This window comes from Pongo pygmaeus, chromosome 20 (assembly GCF_028885625.2).
Source record: "Pongo pygmaeus isolate AG05252 chromosome 20, NHGRI_mPonPyg2-v2.0_pri, whole genome shotgun sequence".
Lineage (NCBI taxonomy): Eukaryota > Metazoa > Chordata > Mammalia > Primates > Hominidae > Pongo > Pongo pygmaeus.
This window is the reverse complement of record NC_072393.2, coordinates 46,001,507-46,009,763: the sequence shown is the minus strand read 5'-3', so window position 1 is coordinate 46,009,763 and position 8,257 is coordinate 46,001,507. Positions and strand designations below refer to the sequence as shown.

The 8,257-nt window shown below is 55.3% G+C and overlaps 1 protein-coding gene across 4 annotated transcripts in view; it reads left to right on the top strand.

Annotated features, from left to right (window-relative positions):
* Positions 1–8,257, top strand: part of AKT2 (AKT serine/threonine kinase 2) — a 52,814-nt gene that overhangs the window by 2,829 nt on the left and 41,728 nt on the right. The window contains exon 1 of one of the 4 annotated variants that reach the window (XM_054462780.2): positions 3,332–3,445. The exons of 2 other annotated variants lie outside the window; for them this stretch is intronic. The gene's annotated coding sequence lies outside the window, so the exon portion shown is untranslated. Of the gene's footprint in view, positions 1–3,331; positions 3,446–8,257 lie in introns of those variants that run through there. One more of the 4 variants, XM_063657734.1, reaches the window with a different exon arrangement.

Sequence of the window (8,257 nt, the reverse complement as noted above, 5' to 3'; positions counted from 1 at the left end):
CCCTGAGCCTCAGGCTGCCCTGAGCACCTCTGCCTGCAGCCAGTCCAGCATTTCTTGGTCCCTCCTCAGAGTGGAGCCAAGGCATCCTTTAACCCTGGGCAGGTGTGTGCTGGGAGAAGAAGACAGCAAGAGAGCCATGCAGGGGGTGACGCAGCTACCAGGGACCTGCGTTAGCTAGCAGCAGGATGGTGAAGTCGGTTCTGGCTCTGGGACCTTGGACCACACTGTTCACTCCCATACAGTGGTCTCAGAAGGACGTCCACCTTGGGCTGTTGTGAGGATTAAATGAATTGATCCACGAGAAGCTCCTAGAATGGTGCCCGGCACTGTGTAAGTCTTGGTTGGCAGTCATGATTATGTTATGGAACGGAGGCATCCAGCCTCCCCCACCCCCTACTTTTGGTCCCCTTGAGCGTTCCGGGATCCAGCTCCCCAGCCTGGCCCAGCTAGGATCCAGAACTTCAATGTTCTGGTTTCCAGCCTCTGTAAAGAGGTGTATGGAAGCGAGTGAGAGCACAGGGTTCAAATCCAGCCCTGCCACTCCATGGCTGTATGACCTTGAGCAGGCTCCCCAACCCTTCTGAGCTCATTTCATCATCGGTGTCCTGGGGATGATGATAATTCCCACCTGATAGGATTATTGTGAAGGCTGAGTGAATTAATTTGTTGGGAAGCATTCATAACTGTTCTGGCATACAATAAGCCTACCGGAAACGTCTCCTCACTAAGAAGAGTGCCCGACACATGGTGAGCTCTTGGTCTGTCTTAGCAATTGTAATTCTTAGTATTTCTGCCAGGACTTTGAAGGCCTTTGCCAGTTCACAGAACCGTGTCAGAGAGCACTAGGAGGAGATCAGGGCCGAAATTAGCATCTCAGTTTTCCAGATGCAGAAACAGAGGTCGGGGGAGACATGCAATCAAGTCAGAACTGACAAGGGCAGCTCCCAGGCCCACTCCTCTTCCATGCAGTGGCTTTGCAGCCCTGAGCGCCTCCAAGGTAGACACATTGGAGTCTTTTCAGAGGTCAGGCTCTGTGCTTTTTTTTTTCTTTTGAGACAGGGCCTCACTCTGTCACCCAGGCTGGAGTGCAGTGGTGTGATCACAGCTCACTACAGGCTTGACCTCCTAGGCTTTAGTGATCCTTCCACCTCATCCTCTTGAGTAGCTGGGACTACAGGTGCATGCCACCATGCCTAGTTAATTTTTAAATTTTTTGTGGAAACGGGGGTCTCGCTATGTTGCTCAGCCTAGTCTTGAACTCCTGGGCTCAAGTGAACCTCCTGCCTCAGTCTCCTGAGTAGCTGGGACTATAGGTGCATGCCACTGCCCCTAGTTCCCAGCCCACCACAGCTCACAGCTCTGGGAGTGGCAGGAAGGCTGGACCTGGGCAGGGGGAGCAGCAGAAGTGCCTGCAGGGGTTGGTGGGGGCTGTGCTGCACTGGTCTGTGGGCCTGGGTGAGAGGTGAGGATGGATCCAAAGGGTATTGTGGAGCTGAGGAAAAGGTTTCACTCACCCGCCACCATTTACTGAACACCTCCTATGTGCCAGCGTTGCATCAGTACTGGGAATACAGCAGTGTACTTCCAAAGTCCCTATCCTTGTGGGGCTAAGGGAGACCAACCCGAAACAGGTGAATAAGCAAGGAGCCGGTTAGAGGGGGAGGAGCTAGGCAGCGAATTCAAATCAGGTGACAGACTGGGCGCTTCTTTAGATGCATGCGGCTGTGGAGAGGGCCTCTGAGCTGATCCCAGTTTGGCAAGGTGAAGCAGTCATGTGGGATGGGAGGAGAAGGAACAGCCCTCCAGGTGGAGGGAACCACAGTGCAAAGGTCTGAAGGGAGGACAGAGCTTGGTGAGGTGCAGGGACAAGTCTCACGGAGGCCTGTGTGGCTTGGCAGAGCGAGGGAGCAGGGAGGAGATGAGTCCAGGGGCTGTGGGGCAGGCAGGGCCCTTCCACTGGGAGCCTTGTGGACTGTCTGTGAGGGAGTTTGGAATTTCAGCGGGAACAGCCTGGTCAGATTTAGGGTGTTAGCAGGTGACACAGGAGATGGGTCACAGGCTCCTGCCTGGGGGCGTGGGTAGATTTGACTGAGCGGAGCAGGGCGTTTCACAGGCCTCCCACTTCCCCTCCAGTAGCATCACTGCCTTACAGCCAGCAAAGGCCTGAGGGTTGCCTCCCTCCTGTGGTTTTCACACCGTGTTCCCCAGAGCCCGTGTCTGTTACTTTTAGGGAAAGAGGAGGGGAGGCTCATTGGGCTGATTTCTCTGCCCATCCCTCCCCAACCCAACCAGCCGGACTAATACTGAATAGCAACGCCGAGCAGCAGTCACACCTGATACAGACAGCACCCGCTGACCCTGCGTCCACGCTGCCGTGGGCCTGCAGGCCTGCGCCATTCCCGGTGCTCCTCTGGAATTGGAAAGACCAGGGCTTGTGACTGGTGCCCAGCACCCAGGTCTCTGGCGGGCCTCAGGTGTGGTTGATATTACGAAGGCAAAATAAATGAGGGCCAGGTCGAGAGTGTGGGCATGTTTCTCCACTACAGCTGGGTGATCAGGAAGGACCTCCCTGAGGAGGTGGCGTGTGGGGAGGGACTGGAGTGCTGTGAGGGAGCCGTGGGAGGATCTGGGTGAAGACCCGTTAGCCCCAGGAGGAATCTTCTCTGATTCCCGCTTTACAGTGGTGAGGACTGAAGCCTGGAGAGCCTCTGTATCTTGTGCTGGGTCCCCCAGCCAGGAAGTGTTGGGGACAGGCTATGAATCTGGGCTTCCAGAGATTCCCCCACCACAGCTCAGTAGCCCCTGGTGAGTGTGACTTCTGATCCCACCCATGGGCTCACCCCTAAGGCTTAGTGCGGGAGCAGGCGCTCTGGCGTTTTTTTTTTTTTTTTTTTTTTTTGAGGTGTGTTCCAGGGTATCTTCCTAGAAGGAGCAGAACCCCTCAGAACAAACCTCTAGGGTCTCCAGAAGGCCCCCGGGATGGGTTGGGATGGAAAGGAGTGTCTTTCAGACTTGAGCTCCAAGCCCCTGGAGGACCCAGGGTCACCCCTCCCCGGGCCTCTCTTCAGCTTCCCAGAGCTCTCCGCGGAAGGCCCTCAACCACAGGCCTCCGGGCCGCACGGTGGGGTGGTTCCATGGCAGGCTCTTCTGGACAGCCAGCCAAGCAGCGAGAGGCCCAGCTGGGGGAGACAGCCTGGGAGCAGGACCAGGAGGGAGGGAGTGAGCGTGGGAGGGGTGCTGGGTGGGAGCTCAGCCTGGCCCCCTTGGGGCAGGACTGACTGCCAACTCGGCACCCACAGCAGGCGCCGGGTGCTCTGACTGTGCTGAGCAAGGGACAGCAAGCCGGGTCCGCCAAGAGGAGACTGCATGTCAGAGGTCCCAGCAGGAGTTTCTCCAGCCCAGCCGTCCTGCTGGAGAAGCTCGTTCGCAGATGTTGTTTCTAAGGGTGAGGTCAGAAACCCAAGTTTTCGTTGGTTTGCCACTTTGTGGGCCCTTTCCGAATGGGCTGGGGCAGTTGCCGCTCCCTGGTTCTCCTCTCCAGCCTGGCTTCAAGTTCTTCATGGTCTGGTGGGTTATTGGTGTACCCTTACCTAGCTGGGGCTGCTGAGTGACCTGGTCCCGGGGGTAGCTGACGTGGGTGAGAACCCTGCTCTTGGCACCCCTCTCGGTGGCTGTGGAGCCCTGGGGCCTCATTTCTTCTCCCTAAGGTGCAGTTTGCTCAGCTGTAAATGGGAACCTTGCTGCTGAGTGGGGCGGTGGGGAGGATGCACGGAGCTGCTGTGTTGGAAAGCACAGGCCTCCTGAGGAGGTGCGGGATGAATTTGGGCTGATGCTACTCCTGGTGATTGCCAGACAGGACTGAGGGCACCTGAGAGCACCGAATGGGCTCTGTGGGGCAGTGGGCACGGGCTGGTTGTTGGTCCTTGGGAGAGAGTGGTGGGGCCTGTTAGCTGATGGGAGGGCTGCAGACAGGAATGTGAATCATTCTCACCACTGCACTCCTGCCCAGCCAGACACTGCATATTAGCTCTACAAACCTGCACAGCAGCCTGGGAGGTGGGCAGTGTTAGCACTCCCATCTTGTAGATAGGAAACTGAGGCCCAGGAAGCCACATAGAATGTTGGGGTCATTCTCGTGAGTAGTTCGCCTCTCAGTGCTGGGCACTGCTGCAGAGCTTAAGGTGTCTGCTCTCACTCATCCTCACCACAGCCTGGCAGCTCGCTGTCCCGATCGTCCCCGTTGTACAGGGGAGGAAACGGGCATAGAGAGGTTATTGGATTTGCTGGAAGTCAGTAATAGGCATGACGGTTGAACCCTGCTCTGTCGGCGAAGCTGCCTTTTGAAGACTGCCTCGTCTCCTTGACCTGCCTGCTATGACTGGAGTTGTCACTGTTGTCATCATGGTTTCTTTTCTGTTTTCTCTTCTCCTAGACAGAGCTGGCACAAAGTAGGCCTCAGTAATCCAGAAATGACTCCATTCCATGCCTGCTTGGGAGGTGGGGTGTGGCTGCTTCTCTCCACCCCCAATACCATGACCTTGGCCCCTCCTTTTCCCAGAGCCCAGGGGGAAGAGATGAGGATGGGAGGCACCCCCTCCCCGCTGCCCTAGGGGTCTGATTGCTGAACAGCCTCAGGAGCCAGCCTTTGGCTGTTCTTGGTCATTTGTGTATTCCATCTGTCTCCAAATATTGATTGAATCACTTCTGTGTGCCACGTGTAGTTCTGGATGCGGTCGGAGGTGGCAGAGAGGTTGCGTTGGCCTGTGACTGCTTGGTGTGGCTGAAGGAGGGAACAGAGATCTAGCTGGACTGGGTGGGAGAGGGGCTTGGGAAGGCTGCTGAGGAGCCCCTGTGATGTGAGAGCCCGAGGAAGTGGGCTGGACGGGGTGCAGCCAGGTGAAGGCTGCAAGGAGGGCGATATCTGGATGTGCTGGTAGAACAGGAGGCCCATGTGGCTGGAGCCGGGGGACTGGGTGAGGGGGGAGAGAGCAGGGTGGCAGGGCTCAGGGCCTGGGCTATGAGGGGGATCCAGGGCTTTATCCCCAAAGAGGAGGGACACAGGTGGGTGGGGAGGGACCTGTGTGGGAGAGAGCTGGCTGGATTCAGGTGGCAGCCAGGGATGGAGAAAGACCATATTCTGCTTTGGAGACAGGGTCACCTAGAGCCCAGCTTCTCAAACTGGTGTCCGAAGGCCTTGGGGGGTGGGAGGAGGTGTCTGCAGGGCGTTGACTCTTTTTAACTGTGTGTTTTCATTTAGATGATATTTTCAAAAAGTTAGTAGGGGCATGTTGGAAATTATTGGGATGATTCCTTTAGAACCAAGTAGTGACAGCAGTAACATTAGCTGCCACTCCATGGCTCTGACAGGCTCAGAACGGCCCCTGACTTCAGGGTCCTTTATGTAATTGCCACCTATTTTTCAAGCACTGGCCCTGTCCCCAGCTGTGTGTGAAGCCATCTCATTGGGTCCCCAGGACAACCCATGGTTATCAGAAAAGTCATCTTTTTTAATTTTTCATTATTTTTTTGAGACAGGGTCTGGCTCTGTCACCTAGGCTGGAATGCGGTGGCACCATCATGGCTGATTGCAGCCTTGACCTCACTGGCTCAGGTGATCCTCCCACCTCAGCCTTCTGAGTAGCTGGGACTACAGGCATGTACCATCCCACCTGGCTAATTTTTTTAAAACAATTTTCAGTAGAGATGGGAGTCTCCCTATTTTGCTCAGGCTGATCTTGAACTTTTGGGCTCAAGTGATCCACATGCCTCAGCCTCCCAAAGTGCTGGGATTACAGGCATGAATCACTGCACCTGGCCTGCAAAAATTATCTTTTGACATAACATAAACATGTGCTTGGGCAGATTGGTGTTAAGATTCCATTCTACAGGCTGGGCACGGTGGTTCACACCTGTAATCCTAGCACTTTGGGAGGCTGGGGGGGGGGGGGGGTGCATCACGAGGTCAGGAGTTCAAGACCAGCCTGGCCAAGATGGTGAAACCCTGTCTCTACTAAAAATACAAAAATTAGCCAGGCCTGGTGGTGGGTGCCTATAATCCCAGCTACTCGGGAGGCTGAGGCAGGAGAATTGCTTGAACCTGGGAAGCAGAGGCTGCAGTGTGCCAAGATCGCGCTACTGCACTCCAGCCTGGCGACAGAGTGAGACTCTGTCTCAAAAAAAAAAAAAAAAAAAGATTCCATTTTACAGATGCGGAAGCTGAGGTTCAGAGAAGTGACCTGTGTAGCCTGGAAGTGGTAGAGTCAGGATTTAAGTTGACTAGAGGTGTGAGTTTGGGCCTGAGTCCTGCTCCAATTCCCCAGGTAAGCTGCACTGGGATACGGGAGAGATGGGGTATAGCATGGGAGCTTCTAGCCGAGCTGGGATGATCTGGCTCCTCTTGGGCCTGTGAGAGTCACATCCCCGCCTCCTGCCTTTAGGCTCCCAGTGCTTAATTAGCAGGAATTCTATAGAGTTGCACTCCAGAATGGTAGCTACTAGCCACATATGGACTTTTTTTTTTTTTTTTAATTTGAGACGGAGTCTTGCTCTGTCACCCAGGCTGGAGTGCAGTGGCGTGATCTTGTCTCGCTGCAACCTCCGCCTCCCGGGTTCAAGTGATTCTCTGCCTCAGCCTCCCGAGTAGCTGGGATTACAGGCGCCTACCACCACACCTGGCTAATTTTTGTATTTTTAGTAGAGACAGGGTTTCGCCATCTTGGCCAGGCTGGTCTTGAACTCCAGACCTCGTGATCCACCCGCGCCCCCGCCCCCCGACCTCGGCCTCCCAAAGTGCTGGGATTACAGGCATGAGTCATCGTGCCCGGCCTCACATATGGCTTTTTAAGTTTTAATTAATTACAACTAAAGAAAAGTAAAAAGTCAGTTCTTTAGTTGCACTAGCCATCATTCAAACGTTTAGTAACCACATTTCCGTCATTATGGAAAGGTCTGTGGGCTAGTTCTGCTCTGGTTGCGGCCCCTCTCCTGCACCCACTCGCTGTGACTGTGTGCATGTGCCTCTCTCCTTGGGCCTCAGTTTTCCCATGTGAGGAATGGGGATAGTAACACAGGCTGGCTGTGAAGATGAACATTAATCCATGCCTGGTGCTTTGTAAGCACTCACTGAGTATTAGCCTTGATGCAGACCCACCGGTTTCTTCTTCTGCCACTGGGCCCTGCCCCGGAGCTCCCAGGGAGGTGGTGGCGATGCAGAGCGATGTGGGTCAGGGACGCCCCATGCAGTCCAACTGGAGGGCTCCCATGCATGTGTGCACATCAGGGGCGGTAAGGAAGGGCTGGCTGGGGTGTGGGAGGAGGCGACACAAGATGGGAGGTGGCCCTGTCTCTTGGGAGTAAAGGCAGAAGGAGGTGGAGGCAGCTCAGGGCTTGGAGGACAGGGGTCCGGGCTCCTTGGCCGTGTCCCTGCTGTCTCTCGCTGTGGGTATTCACCAAACCTCTCCCATCCTCGGTTTTCACATCTGCTGCATGCAGGTCCTCATGGTTCTCAAGTGAGGCAGGTGGTGAGCCCATCAGGCCAGTGCCCAGGGCTTATTCTGGGGACAGCTCCTGGAGATGAAGGGCTGCCTCCCTAAGGACTCCTGCCCTGCCCTGCCCTGCCCTCGGTGCAAGGGGTTCCACCTGCTGCCCCTCCCCCACTCCCCAGCTCGCCTCAGGCGGATAGTTCCCCTCTCACTCCAAATAAGAGCCACAATGCTGACAGTGGCCCCCAAGGCCCTGCCCAGCGGTCCCCAGCTTCCTCTAGCTACATCTCCTGGCCCTCCCCTTCACCCACTCCTGTGGGCACCTCGAGCACGCTTCAGCCCTGCTGCTCCCCTGCCTGCAGCGTTCCTCCCCAGGTCTCCCCCTGGCTTTCTCACCTGCTTCCGGTTTTGCTCAGACCGCGCTGCCTCAGTGTGCCCTTCTGTCACCATCCTGTGTATAGTCGGAAACCCCTGCTCCCTTTCCCTGCACTGAATCTTCCGTGTGCTCCTTTTCTCCATGGCATTTGTCAGCTTTGCCTATCCTGTCTAATTTGCCTATATATTTATTTTTTATTTTGCTGCCTGTTGTCTCATTCCCCCAACTCCCCAATGGCAGGGAGTTCTGTTTTGGTCACTGCTGAATCCCTGGTGACCCGAGCAGTGATGACGCAGAGTTGTTGTGATATTTGTGGAATGAATGAATGCAGGATTTTTTGTTTAACCTTCACTTGGCACAAATGCTGTGGTTCTGTTCACCACTACCCCCTTGAATTAAT